Here is a 15,457-nt window from a genome sequence, read left to right on the forward strand (position 1 = left end):
TCCTCTGTGCCATATTAAGATAAATTATTAGCCCCCAAACTGGTACATTTGGAAGGTCTCACTTTCTTGTTGTGTAGCTGAAGTACTGTCTCATGCAAAGTTTATCTGCCAGAGCTCCTGACTGGGGAGGTCTGGGGAGCAGGGACCTGGGCACCTGCATACTAACCAGCACCTCTGGTTAGTATCAGGATCTGGACATGATGATCCTTACGCAGCCCATGTGTCTGCCTTTCTCTTCTTGGAGGTTGTCCCAAGGGGTTTCTCTTCTGTTCTTCTCAACTTCCCTTCTGTACCCCGTACCTGGCCCAGCCCTTGTCCACCCACTCACAATTGTTCTTCTCCGGATTCCTGCTTTCCTTATTTTCCAGCTCATCAAACTTTCCTGTCATGGCAGGTGTCTGCTGGATCCAGTTCAAACCTGAAAATGTTAAGAGGTAGTCAAAATTCCCTGATAGAACCCAGAGGCACCCATCATCAGCTCCAACTCAGGCTACTCACTTTCTCTTTCCTCTAAGATGGGCCAGACCTGAGACTGCCCAAATGCATAGTGATGGTGAATGCTGTTTAGACCCTGCCCTGGTGCCCCATCTACACCCAGATAAGAAGCTTCAGTATTAATCAGGGATCATGATAATCCATGGAAAGTTCTTTTCAAGATTAAAACCATAATTAATCTGAGAGTATTGGAATATGATGGGGAAGATTTTTTTTTAAAAAAGATTTTATTTATTCATTTGAGATAGAGAGAGCACACGTAGTGGGAGAGGCAGGGGGAGAGGGAGAGGGAGAGGGAGAAGCAGGCTTCCCGCGGGGAAGCAGGGAGCCTGACGTGGGGCTCGATCCTAGGACCCCGGGATCATGACCTGAGCTGAAGGCAGATGCTTAACGACTGAGCCACCCAGGTGCCCCGGGGAAGATGCTTTGATATCAAGGGTGAACAGTGGGAAAGTGGTAGAGCCATCTGATGTGAAGTAATGAGACCCCGACAAGAGTAAGGGCTAATTGGGACCTTGGTGGAGGAGGACACAGTTGATCATGATGAGACCAGAGTCAAAACCTTTTCAACTATGGGGTCAGTGTCTCATTTTCAAAACCAATAGATTCCTTCAGGCTCCTTTCCCCACCCCCAGTCCACTGCACACCACACCCAGAATAAGCCACTTAGATCGTACCGCTCTTTTCAATATCAGGAGTGGGTTCCACTTGCCTGGCTTGTTTTCAAATCCCTCCAAAATTGGGCCCCACTAACCTGTCTATAATTCTTCAATACTGTATTTAAACATCCTAGTGTGGGGCTGTATACATAGCGCATATACACCCCTCTCCACGCCAGTTTTCTCACTGCCTCCAATAGACAGAGTTTCCGCTCATCTTGTTGCCGCCTCCTTAATGCCTCCACTTCCTCTTTCCTGTATTTATCACTCCAGAAAACCAGCAGAGGTTTGGGCTGTTCTGGAACAGACATAGGTTTTAGCGTTCCTTTTAATGTCAAGTTCCAAGTGCTTTTGGCAGCCCTGGGGCTGTCCTCAAAATGCCCAAAGAGCAAATGCGAGGGAGGTGTAGCTAATCTGGAGGACAGTCAGGCGAGCTCTTACAGGACTGACCTGAGGCTGTGTTAATCCACCAAAGCCTGTCCTTTGCAGCAATTCCCAGCTAACCAGGAGAGGTACTGTTACAGTTAGCAATCAACAGAGTGAATTTAAATTGAATCTGTTTTTCACATTGGAACTGTAAGACGTTATCAGAGATCGGGCTTAATCAGGGCATTGCATTCGAGTACAGAGCTGTAGCAGCATATTTTCAAAAATTAACCATTTTATTTATATAAATAATTTGTACTTACTGTAAAAATTAATAGTGAAAAGTTATTAAATAAAAGGCTCTTCTGAAATTGCCCACTTACAACACTGTTGGGAATCCTTTCCAATAATTTATACATAATATAATTAGAATATATATAATATGCATATGTGTGCTTTTCTTTCACAACTGAGCATTAATCCGTATATATTATTGTTTTGTTTCCACTTATCCATATAAGTCAGACATTTTTCCTGTTGGCATATACAGATAACTCACGTTGTTTTCAACAGATGCAGGGTATTTTGCTATATGGATGTTCCAGTATTTACTTTAGCAGTCTCTTCCTCTCAGACTTTTGTTTTTTCCCAGGTCTTTTGCTATTAAAGACAATACTGAAATATTTTTTTTAAAGATTTTATTTATTTGACAGAGAGAGACACAGCGAGAGAGGGAACACGAGTGGGGGCAGTGGGAGAGGGAGAAGCAGGCTTCCCGCGGAGCAGGGAGCCCGATGCAGGGCTTGATCCCAGGACCCCGAGATCATGACCTGAGCCAAAGGCAGTTGCTTAACGACTGAGCCACCCAGGCGCCCCAATACTGAAACATTTTTATGCAAAGATACCATTGTACACTTTTGAAATTTTAACTGTCAGAGAAATTCCTGGAATTCCAGTATAATTGCTGGGTCAAAAATATACATATTTATAATTTGGATAGATGTTACCAAGTTGCTCTCCAAAAACGTTGTGCTAATTTGTACTCCCACCTACAGCAGTTGAGAGAAGAGCTACATCCTTGGCTACAAAACTGGAGAAAAGATAGCTTCCTACCTATCTATAGTCTCCGATGGCAGCGTGGACTAGTGAAAGAGCACAAAGACGGTACTCAAGAAAATCTTGGAGAGCCAGTTTGGTGTAGTACTGAAATCAGAGAGTTTTGGAATCATACAGACTTCAATTTTAATCTTGATTCTGCCATCCACTAACAGAGTGAATCTGGTGCAATTTACTTAATCTCCTTTAGTGGGGATAATATTGCTCCCCTGCAGTACTGTTTTGAAGGTTTAATAAGATAACATATAGTATAGATTAAGTAGTATCTGCTCCTGGACTTTTGTTTGTTGGGAGTTCTTTGCTTACTCGTTCAATTTATTTGCTGGTGGTCAGTCTGTTCAAATTTTCTATTTCTTTGTGCTTTGATTTTGGTAGCTTATATGTTTCTAGGAATTTATCCATTTCTTCTAGGTGGTCCAATTTGTTGGCATATACTTTTCCATAATATTCTCTTACGATTGTTTGTATTTCTGTGGTGTTGGTTTTTCTTTCTCCTCTTTCATTTGTGATTTTGTTTATTTGGGTCCTCTCTCTCTCCCTTTTTTTAAATGAGCCTGGCTAGAGGTTTATCAATTTTGTTGATCTTTTCAGAGAACTAGCTCCTGGTTTCATTGACCTGTTCTATTGTTTTTTAAGTTTCTATGTCACTTATTTCTTCTGCTCAACTCTTTATTATTGCCTTCCTTCTACTAGTTTTGGGTTTGCTTTTCTTTTTTTTCCCCCCTAGCTCATTTAGGTGTAAGATTAGGTTGTTTATTTGAGGTTTTTTTTTTTTTTTTTTTTGGCTTCTTGATGTAGGTCTGTATTGCTATAAACTTCTTTCTTAGAACTGCTTTTGCTGTATCCCAAAGATTTTGGACCATTGTGTTTTCATTCATCTCCATGTAATTTTTGATTTCTTCTGTGGTTTCTTGGTTGACCCATTCATTGTTTAGTAGCATATTATTTAACCTCCATGTATTTGTGGTCTTTTCAGTTTTTTTCTTGTAGGTGATTTCTACTTTTATAGTGTTGTGGTCAGAAAAGATGCATGGTATGACTTCAATCTTTTTGAATTTGTTGAGACTTGTTTTGTGGTCTAATATGTGATCAATTCTGGAGAATGTTCCATGTGTACTTGGAAAGAATGTATATTCTGCTGTTTTAGGATGGACTGTTTTGAATATATCTGTTAAATCCATCTGGTCCAATGTGTCATTCAAAACCATTGTCCCTTGATTGATTTTTGGTTTAGAACAGTCCATGGATGGAAGTGGGGTGCTAAAGTTCCCTACTATTATTGTATTACTATTGTATTACTCAGCTTTATGTTTGTTATTAACTGTTTTATGTATTTGGGTACTCTCATATTGGGTGCATAAACATTTACAATTGTTAGATCTTCTTGTTGGGTTGTCCCCTTTATTATTATATAGTGCTCTTCTTTGTTTTAAAGCCTATTTGGCCTGATATAAGGCTTTGTTTTATGTTTTAAAGTCTATTTGGGGGGTGCCTGGGGGGCTTAGTTGTTAAGTGCCTGCCTTCGGCTCAGGTCATGATCCCAGGTTCCTGGGATCGAGCCCTGCATTGGGCTCCCTGCTCCACGGAAAGCCTCCTTCTCCCTCTCCCACTCCCCCTGCTTGTGCTCCCTCTCTCACTGTCTCTCTCTCTCTCTGTCAAATAAATAAATAAAATCTTAAAAAAAATAAAGTCTATTTGGTCTTATATAAGCATTGTTACCCTGGCTTTCTTTTGACATCCATTTGCATGTTTCTCCATCTTCTTACTTTCAATCTACAGGAGTCTGAAATGAGTATCTTGTGGGCAGCATACAGATTGGTCTTGTTTCTTTAATCCATTCTGTCACCCTATGTCTTTTGATTGGAGTGTTCAGTCCATTTACATTCAAAGTAATTATTTGTATATATGTATTTTTTGCCATTTTTAAGCCTTGTTTTATGGTTGTTTTTGTAGTTTTTCTCTGATCCTTTGTTCTCTTGTTTTCTTTCATGGTGTGCTAGCTTTCTTTAGTGATATACATAGATTCCTTTCTCTTTATTCTTTGCATATCTATGATTGATTTTTGATTTGTGGTTGCCATTAGGTTTGTATATAATATCTTCTGCATATAGCAGTCCATATTAAGTTGATGGTGCCTTAAGTTTGAGCCCATTCTTTACCCTTCTACCCCCATCTTTGACATATATGGTGTCATATTTTATATCTTTTTATTTTATGAATCCCTTGACTGATTTTTCAGAAATATTTATTTTTATTGCTTTTGTGTGTTTTACTTTTCATACTCTCCCTTATTGGTCTTTCCTTTCTAGTCAAGGAGTCCCCATTTTAATATTTCTTGTAGGGCTGGTTTAGTGGTCATGAACACATTTAGCTGAGAAAATCTTTATTTCTCCTTCTATTCTGAATGATAGCCTCACTGGATAGAGTATTTTTAGCTGCAGATTTTCCCGTTTCAGCACCTTGAATATATCATGCTACTCTCTTCTGGCTGGCAAAGTTTCTGCTGGAAATCTGCTGATGGCCTTATGGGGTTTCCCTTCTATGTAATAGTCTTTTCTCTTGCTGCCTTAAAAATTTGTCCTTTATCACTACTTTTTGCCATCTTAATTACTATGTGTCTTGGTGTATACTTCCTTGGGTTGATTTTGTTGGGGAATCTCTCTGCCTCCTTGATCTGGATATCTGTTTCCTTCCTCAGATTAGGGAAGTTTTCAGCTATTATTTCTTCAAGTATTTTCTGCCCCCTTTTGTCTCCTTCCTCTGGGATTTCTATAATGCAAATGTTATTATGCTTGATGGAGCATAACTTCAGTGGAAGTCCCTAAGACTATTCTCAGTTTGCATGATTTTTTCCCCTCTCGTAGCTCAGCTTGGTTACTTTCCATTATTCTGTCTTTCAGGTCATTAATTCATTCCTCTTCCTCTTCTAGTCTGCTATTTATTCCATCAAGTGTATTTTCAATTTCATTTATTGTGTCTTTCATCTCTGAGAATTTATTGTGTTTTTCATCATCTTTTGTATCTTTTGTTAAGGGTTTCACTGATATCCTCCAGTCTTTCTCAAGTTCAGTAAGTATCTTTATAATTATTTCTTTAAATTCTCTATCAGGCATATTACCTATATCCCTTTCACTTAGATCTCTTGCTGTGATTTGGTCCTGCTCTTTCATTTGGGACACATTCCTCTGTCTCCTCATTTTGCCTAACTCTCTGCATCTGTTTCTGTGTGTTAAGAAAGTCAGCCATGTCTCTTGGTCTTGAAGGTCATGGCCTTATGAAGAAGAGGTCCTGTAGTGTCCTACAGTGTGGTGTCCCCTGTTCCCTAGGGCCTGGCACTTCAGGGAGTGTCTCCTATGTGTGTTGTGTGTGCCCTCCTGCTGGGCCCTGGCCTCTCTTTCCTGTAGTACAGTTGTCTGCCAATGCTCTTTTTGCCTGTTGTGGGGAACGTTTGGTCCCCGGCTGGGTGGGGCACTTTTTAACAAGGTGTGTGCCGGTCTGCTTGTGAAATGAGACTGCTGCCACTACTGCCAAAACTGAGGCCCCACAGAAGACATGGGTCAGGAGACACAAGGCTGGTCTTCTGGGAGAGGGGCCCTGCAGCACAGGGACTGAGATAAGCATGCCTGGAAAGGGTGGATCCATGGAAGCACAGGGAGCAGGGCTTGGTATAAGCAAGTTATTTAGTGAGTGCTGGCATGGTGCTGGTTCCTGCTGGTGGCTGTGTGTTTATGCTGAGGGGTGGGGAAGGAAAATGGTGCATGCCAGCTCCTTTGTTCCTGAAGGGGTCTCCCCATGATCTCTGCCTCTCCAGGTCATGCTCTGAGATGAGTAAATAATGCTCCTTCCCACCTATCTCTGGCATTTTTCAAACTGCTACTTCCAGGCTGTATTTCCACTGGCTGTCCGTAGTCTCTTTAAGGGTGGGGACTCAGCTTCCTAACACCCTCTGAGTTCTCCCAGAGCCAAGCACGCTGAATTTTAAAATTCCAGGCTTTAAGTCCAGCTGGTCATAAGAACTCACAAAATTCAGCCCCTCCTGCTTCCAAAGCCAAATGTTCTGGGGATTTGTCTAACCCGTATGGGCTCCCCAGTGTGATACTTTGTTTCTTGCCCTTCTTGGCCACCCCAGCTCTCTCCTGCTGCAGATGGCCATGGTCTGTTTCACTCCCAAACTGCATCTTTGCCCTTCCTACCTTCTTTGATGTGGTCTCTTCTCTACCTTTAGCTGTGGAGTTTGTTCTGTCAGTCTTCAGGTCATTTTTCGGGTTGTTTATGCTGACGTGACTGTTAATCTTGTTATCTAGTATCTGTGCGATGAGGCAAGCTTAGTGTCCTCCTACTCGGCCATCCTTCCAGCCTCCTCCCCCAATAGTTCTCTTTTGAGGCTTAAGGAACTAGTGCATGTAAAGTGCTTAGATGAGATATGGAATTTTGCAAGTGCTAAGTAAATGTTTGTTAGAGAGATAAATTATTTAGGGCCCCCTCTGCCTAGATGACCCTTAGACTTGTTAAGTGGATTCACCATAAAACATTTCAAGCAGGGTGCTCAGTTCAGGTGAGAGAGTTGGGATTTGGGGACAAGGGAGATAGATCCAATAAACTATAAGTAGCATAGTTGCTTTTCCTGACCAACAGGTTTCTTGCCAGACCTAAGTATCACAAGGCCCAGAAATGACACAGGCTCATTATAAAAACTCTCTATTGTTTCCAACGTAATTACAGCTGAGAATGGAAGCCAGGGCTCCTTTCTTCACTTCATTTATTGTGGTTATACCGGCATGCTCTGTTTTACCTTCAAGCCATAAGGTCAGACTCCAAGCACACTTGAGCCACCCCTTCCTTGGCAAAGATAACCCCAAGGCTGCTTGGAAGGTAACGTCTATACTAATCTTGCCCCAGTAGGAGCTCTGGGGACACAAGGAGGAGGAATTGAGGGAACAGGAACTGAGTCTTGGAATGGAGAGCCCCCAACACTGCTCTTAAATTCTTACAAGGTGGCAGAGGTATACAGAGTGATGTCTCAGCTCTGAAGAGCTTGTTGCTCTCTATGACATCAGAGGACTAGAGATCCTCTTCAGAGATCCCCTGTGATGGACCTCAGCCATGAGTACTGCCTGCAGTCTCTGCCTATTCTTATGGGTGTTTGGCAAACTCAGCTTTTTTAAGTAAATCTATCTTGGATGGAAGGAGAGGTGCCTTGGCCTGAACTAGGACTCCTGGACTTATTTCTGGATTCACCCACTGTCTTTCTTTCTGATCTTGGAGTAGTCATTCAACCCCCATCCTGGTCTTTTCTTGCCTATCTCTAAAATAGCCATTCAAGAAGCCACTAAGTCCCTAAGCCACAGTGAGGGATTGATGAGGTCCAGGAGTGGCTCATACTTACTCTGCTGAGAAAGGGAGAATATCACTCCCGGTCTCCCTCCCTCTTCTCCTCCCTCTCTTAATAGGAAGGAGCTGAGTTCATCTTTGGAATACAGTCAAGAGATTTGGAAAGTGATAGGCAAATCTTACTTACTTAAGAAGTCTTTAGAAAGGACCCACTCCTGAAGTGGTGGGATCTTTAGATATTCTTTGGGCTCTGCCCTTAATCTGCATTGTCACTGGGCAGTCATAAGACAGACGGGTATGTGCCACCTCTGTTGCTGGGGAGTTGAGAGGGCTAATAAATTACAGTTCTTGTATGCAGAATTGTATAAGATACAGCAAACATATCTTTACAAGAGTGCCATTTACAATCTGATACCTTGAAGGCGGCGGTGATTGTCTATGGTTTAGTAGGAGTCTGACCAGGAATAAATTGTTGCAGCCTTTCCATAGGGGAAAAAAAAAATCATGCCCTAGACCCTTTGATACCACAAGTACCTGCTGGTCTGACCTGACCATCAGCAATAAAGCTCTTTTAAAAACAGAGCCTAATTAACCAGGCAGAAGACAAGACAAGAGCAGTGTTCTGTAATAATCTTGTAATAGATGGGAAGGGAAAGACAGTTCTTTTATGGTACATAGTGCACAACCCTCTACCCTGGGAAAAGCCGTAACACGAAGTGATATCATACTGCATACTGTTTCTCTCTGTAGCAGAGACTAATGTCCATTTCAAGAGGAACTTCCACCCTGGCCTGGAAAGAGGAGTAGGATTGCAACCAAATGTCAGAGGAGACATGCTGCTCACTAAGACCTGCAGTAAGTATAGGGCTGGCCCACTTGGGAGTCCACCTGTTGAGGGCCTGCAGAATGCCCTACAATGTATGCTTAGCAACCTGCATGTTCTCAGTGGGTGACATCTGAAATTCAGATAATGAGCCAGCTGAGGGTCAGTGTATGTCCTATGCAGCATTTAGCACATGATTTATGTTTAGCAGAGGGAAGTTTTGTTGTTTGAGACTCTATGACCTCTCACCAGAATCCACAAGGATCATTCCTGACCATTGTTCAGGGGAGAGCTGCTCAGGGTCTAGAGAGGGTGGGGGGCAGATGTCCCCAGAAGAAATACGTCCTGTTGCTGGGGTCTGACCTGTGCGAGTCCTCTCATCCTGTCTCTAAGTGCGGTGAGCTGTCTCTCTGATCTTCATCAAGGTTGAGGGGAAGATGGCGGGCACTCAGCTCTGCCACAAAGTGCCGAGGAAGGCTTTTCTAAGGTTATCCACATCGCTTTGAGTTATGGAATTCAAAAACAGGTTTAAGACTCAGTTAAGAGTCTGGCCACATTGAGCACCGCAGGAGACAGCCAGGAGAGGCTTGTGGTGGATGAATTTGAAGACTTCAAGGGGGGTTCAGCCAAAAAAATGGCAAGGGGGAGGTTTGGAAGGAAGACGAAGAGGACAGGCATCTAAAGACCATCTAAGGTCCCCTCTCCTGCTTCTGAAGCAGAGGGGAGGGGACACATCAGCTCCCAGTTGACTCACCTAGCTGGCTCTCCTTTTGGTGTCTGGCCATCACCTACCCAACGACAGTGCTGAAGCATGGATTGGGGAGCCAATTTGCAATTTGTGGGTTGCCCATCATCACTGCAAAGTGAGAGGGACTGAGTGGCTTAGTATCCCCGGGACTGACCGGAATTGGATATGGGACTCTAGCTCTGCATGGAGGCTGACTGACACAATGTCAAGCGGCAAATGATAGCCCTGCCTCTGAATTTGTGACTACATAGGAGAAAAACACTTAGCTTTGGAGCCAGACAGGTTAGACTGAAATCTAGGTTCTATCACTTAGCATTCGCGCAGCCTTGAGAAAGCCCTCTCCAAATATCAGAGTCCCCATTTGTGAAAGAAAAAAAATTCATTGCTCAAGGTGGTGACCACTGCAGAACTTGCATGCTCAGAGTGGCAGGGAGTAAGCTGTGGCTTCTATGCTGGAGGAGAGCTCCCGATCCTGTGTCTTTGTGTCTCTTCTGAGCAAGAAATTAAGCCTCCCAAGTAGTAAGCCTGTGAGAGACACAGTGTTAAAGGCAGAAGGCACTAAAATATGCATATGCCAAATGTTGAGAAAGCTCGGGTGTAAGCAGCGTTGTAAATTGGAAACAGCCTTGCAGTGTAGCATGACTAATTTTATCACTCAGGGTAGTTATCAAAGCGCCTCCGTATCATCCAGATGACTGTATTAAAGAGAACATCTTGGAAATTTCAGATGAGCTTCTGATGCCAAACGTGACATGCCATGGCTTCATCCTTAATGGTTTGTATCCCCCAAGGTGCGGTACTGTAGTATTTGCAAGCTCACTGTTGGTGGCATGGGGAGAGGCCAGAGCTGAACTCTACCTAATTCCTACTTCATCCTGGGCAAAAAGCTGGTAGGGTTTTCTGTTCCTGAGGCGATTCTGTGATCATGGCATTTTTTTGTTCCCTTACATGAGCTGGTACAGGACTGACAGGGCAGCTATCTCGGTGGCTGGGTAGGGGGTGTGTGTGGGAGGGGCAGAAGGATAAGAATGGAGGAAGGCTAAGAACTCCAGTTTTTGATCTCAAGTCCCTTTCCCCACCCTCTGGACATGTGCCTCCAGCCACTGGTCTCTGTCTCTCCCCAGAGGCCTTGACTGGAGCTTGTCTGGCTCACACACTACTTCTCTTGAGACTGTTGCCTCCATTTGTCCTCATATTGTAGGGAAGATATACATCCAACCCCCATCTGCCTGATGTTTTTGAATGTCTAGATCTGAAACCACACTAAACTGAAGACGGGTAATTTTTGGTCCTAAGAGACCAGGAACATTTCTCCCTTTACTTCTTTCCCACTTTTCTCAAAGCATAGGCATCCCCTTTATGTGCCAGGGAGATGTCTCAAGTGCCCAAGGCCATCTGGCTCAGTGAAGTTCCTGTTGGCACATTCCTGGGTGGGAACCAGTTTGTTCCACACACAACCTTTGTGGAAAATGTGACTGTCATGCTGGCGGGGCTCCTCTGTTTGAGGGACACTGGAATTTTACGTGGACAATGCTGAGCCTATGTTCTTGGAAAAGCAGTCTTCACTCTGTGTGAGGCTACCTCAGGCACCTGACCCTGGTCAGCACCAGGAAGTTGCCTCGTCCCTGCCTTCCGTGGATGCTCCCCGATTCCCTGTCACTGACTAGGTGAACTCCCAGCCCTCCTGAAGCACATTGCCTGGGACAGACATCATTGGAAGCCAGTCTACTGTTTTCTGGGCAGCAGTTTGTGCCAGGGACTCCTGGGCATGCCCTTCTCTGATCCTGACAACCACTTTACCAGGGAGACATTGGGAGGCTCACTTTACAGTGTGGAAGCTGAAGCTCACACTGGCATAGGGACTCACTCAAGGTCACACAGCCTCTGGGATTGGAGACCAGCTCAGGCGGCCCAGTCTCCTATGACAGTGCACAGCACACAGGCCCCTGGCTAGCACAGGCCTGGGTGAGGCAGCAGGCGGCCGAGTTAATGCACAGTGAGAAATGGGACATGTGTAGGTGGGAGTGGCTGGATTGACAGCCCAGAAAACACTGCCGCACTCAGACTTATGGCTCCTTTCTGTTGTTAAAATCTGTATCCCGGGGCCAACAGTCCTCACGCCTAGAATCAGTGCAATCGGGAAGTTTTTCTGCTCCCAGCTTTCTGTTTCCATGGATAAAGTGGAAGTGATAAAAATAATAGCAGGACTCTGAAAAATATGGAGCACTAATGTCCAGAAAATATTTACAGCTTTGGAAAGTCTATTAACCAAAGGGCTTTTTATGTCAATGAAATTAAAGCGCAAAAGCCCAAGAAACTCACAATTTCAGAAGTGAATGGTAGGAGAGAAAACCAGCAACAGAGTTCAACCAGAGCTTCAATGATCCTCTCACTATGGGAGAAAAGCCTGGATGCCACAGATTTCATCCCTGTAAACTTTGGTGAGTGAGTGACAAGTCCTTCAGCCAGTAAGATTCCCTATTAGAAGCATTACTTCATGGAGGCAAAAGCTCATTGGTTGTCTGGCCTCTGAGATCCAACCCCAGGCTGCTGGCATGTGTAAAAGTGCTTTTTGTTGGAACGATGCTTTATCCAGCTTCTGGCATCCATCCCAGTTTTAGAAGGCACATGTGTGGTTTCCCCTGTACCCAGATGAGGGATGCTGCATGTATTTGCGGTATTAGGGCCGCTGAGAAGGCCTGCTGATGAACACTAAAGCTCATGGGATCTGTAGCTGGGCTTCCCTGAGAATCCTGTTCCCCCCATCGTGGTATTTCTAGTGTCATCACAGGACAGATAGGTTCTATTGGATCAGGAACTGGGAAAGACAATTTTAACAGTTGGCTCATTGGCTTAGTGACTGGAGGTTTAGGTATATATTAACCCCCCAAAGCAGATGGGGTCCAGACTACTGCAGTTTGAAGGTTCCTCCCCAGGGGATGTTGTAGTGGTACCTCTCCTTGATCTAACAGAGATGGGAAGAGCCCTGTAGATTCTCCACATAGGAGGATCAGGTAGGGGCATGTGTTCTCGTGGGAAATTCCAATTCCTGCTCCAGGAAAGCATTTCCAGCTGGGAATGGAATCATCTGTGTCTGGGAAGAGTCTTGTTAGAACGGGGAAGAAGGGTGATGTTTGCCTGTCTTGTCTGTTATTTTCAATATTTGAAGTCAGATAGCAATAAAACTTGCAGAGAGAGAGAATCCCAAGGCCACAGATGGGCTTTCTTCTCCCTTTGCATTGTGATATGAAGGAGAGACCACTGGATTTGAAGTCAGAAGAGCTGGATACAAATACTGGCTCCAAAGTTATCAGATGTATGACTGTGGGCAAGTCTCCAGGCCTCCTAGGGCCTTGACTTTCTCAAATATAGCAAACTGTTGATAAAAACACAGTTCTTACATGGCTGATCTGAGAACAAAATTAAATAATTTGAATCTATGCCCTTAACCACTAAAGGAGGGATGTGGTGTCAGGCCAAGACAAAAGCCCTCCTGGGAGATATGGTTTTATATTCTTCTGGTTTTAAATACCAGAACTAATATCACGGGGTGGTTGTCAGAAAATTGTAAATGTGGACTGCTATAACTAAAAGTTTGCCTGCATATAATTGTGAAGTAGTTTGGCACCAACTTTCAGTAAAATTGCAGTTCAGAGCAGAGGAGTTAAATTGTTTCAGTAATGGCAGGTAACTGCTATAACAAATGTCTTCAAATAAAAACTTATTTCTAGTGCTCTCTTCGGCAACACATATACTAAAATTGGAATGATACAGAGAAGATTGGCATGGCCCCTGCACAAGGATGACATGCAAATTCATGAAACATAGGGAGAGGTAGGGAAAAAGAAAATAAGACGAAATGAGAGAGGTAAACAAACCATAAGAGACTCTTAACTCTAGGAAACAAACTGAGGGTTGCTGGAGGGGAGGGGGGTGGGGGGATCACCCACTGGGTGTTGGGCATAAAGGAGGGCACTTGATGTAATGAGCCCTGGGTATTATATGCAACTGATGAATCACTAAGCTCTACCTCTGAAACTAATAATACACTATATGTTAATTAATTAATTGATTTTAAATAAAAATTTTAAAAAAGAAAAAAACTTATTTCTATCTTACTTGGTTGTCCAGTGTGTGTGTGAACGCGTGTGCATGTGTGCACATGCATGTGCATGATGCTTGCAGGGACCCAGACTGCTTCCCTCTAGAAGATTTGCAATTATCTGGGCCTCTGAGCCCTTCACTGGATACACAGCATATGGACAGCTAGAGAGGAAACAGAGAGAGTGCAAGAAGAATGGCTCAGAAGACTTTCTAGGGGCCAGACCTGGAGGTGCTCTGGACACTTCTACCCATGTTCCCTTAGCCGGAACTCACATTGCCCCACCAACTGCAGAGAGACTGGGAAATAGAACTCAGCTGTGAGTCTAGGAGGAGATGAAAAATGGGGTTTGGGGAATACATAGTATTATTGTCTTTGCCATATTCTATCCTTCTGGTCATCGAATACCTGTTTTATCTTTCTCCCACAGTTATTCCTCCCCAAGAGAAACACATCCCGTAATCCCATGCAGTCTCTGCATCCAGTTTATCGTTTTTTTCTTTTAAGATTTTATTTATTTATTTGACAGAGAGAGACACAGCGAGAGAGGGAACACAAGCAGGGGGAGTGGGAGAGGGAGAAGCAGGCTTCCTGCGGAGCGGGGAGCCCGATGCGGGGCTCGATCCCAGGACCCTGGGACCATGACCTGAGCTGAAGGCAGACGCTTAATGACTGAGCCACCCAGGTGCCCCTCTGAATCCAGTTTAATAATCACACTCAAATGATGTGCAGTCCTCCCCACCAGTTTACATGTGGCTAATGCCCTAAGAACTAAAATACATATGTCTTCCCGCATCCTCATAAACTGAACATGAAAGGTAGAACAAGAACAGGCTAATCACAGTACAAGTTTATATTTGCCAAGTTCATCTAGAACTGGACACAAATTGAAAACCGTAGTGTTGAACTCCTGCTGGGCAGACATTGTGAAGAACCTCTCCTTCCACCTCTTGGTTTGGCCATTATATTAGTTATCCATTGTTGCATAGCAAAATACCTTAAAACTTAGCAGCTGAAAGTAATAAATGCTTATTTATTTACAGTTTCTGAGGGTCAGGAATCTGGAAGTTGCTTTGCTGAGTGGTTTTGGCTCAGGGTCTCTCCTGAGGTTTCAGTTAATATGTTGGCTGGGGCTGTTGCCATCTGAAGGCTTGACTGGTGCTGAAGGAGCTGCTAACCCACACAACTGTGGGCTTGAGGACACTCAGTTCCTCTCTGACTGTTGGTGAGGAGGGTCTCAGTTGCTCATGATATAGAGCTGTCCATAGGACTACTTAAGTGTTCTCATGGTACAGCAGCTAGCTTCCTAGGGTGAGCTATCTAAGAGAGAAAGAAGGAAACCACAATGCCCTTTTAAAAATCTTAATTTCAAAAGTCATACATTATCCCCTCACCTTACTCTATTTGTTAGAAGCAAGTTTAGATATTTCAAAACCATCACAACCATGATTCTGCCTTCTGGAAGAATGCCCAAGTCCATTGTTTCTGTATTAGTTCTGTGTTAGTAACCACACCCAGAGCATTTTTCCTGGACATAATTCCTATTATTATTTTTCTTTCCCCCATTACTATTTTTATTAATTATTCTTCTCAATAATTATTTTTCTGCTGGATCCTCATTCCTCTTTGTCAACTTAATGGTGGCCATTTTGATATTATTCAAGAAAATTATTGGGAAAACAATACCCTTAATGTGATCACTGATGGAGGACTGGATTATTTTATTCAGCTTAGAAGTTTGCTGGACTTTTGACTTTAGAAATAGTTGGGTTTTCCACCCCCCCGCTTTTTTAAAAAAGATCTTATTTATTTATTAG

General features: G+C 43.6%; 1 non-coding gene across 1 annotated transcript; it reads left to right on the forward strand.

Annotated features, from left to right (window-relative positions):
• The first annotated feature begins 13,268 nt into the window (after positions 1-13,268).
• LOC112807946 (U6 spliceosomal RNA) lies at positions 13,269-13,375 on the forward strand. The gene has a single exon (XR_003204202.1). It is a non-coding gene; the product is annotated as a U6 spliceosomal RNA (small nuclear RNA).
• The last annotated feature ends 2,082 nt before the right edge of the window (positions 13,376-15,457 follow it).

Source organism: Callorhinus ursinus, unplaced genomic scaffold, assembly GCF_003265705.2.
Source record: "Callorhinus ursinus isolate GAN/ISIS: 27379988/994484 unplaced genomic scaffold, GSC_fseal_2.0 scaffold32, whole genome shotgun sequence".
In the NCBI taxonomy this organism is placed as follows: Eukaryota; Metazoa; Chordata; class Mammalia; order Carnivora; family Otariidae; genus Callorhinus; species Callorhinus ursinus.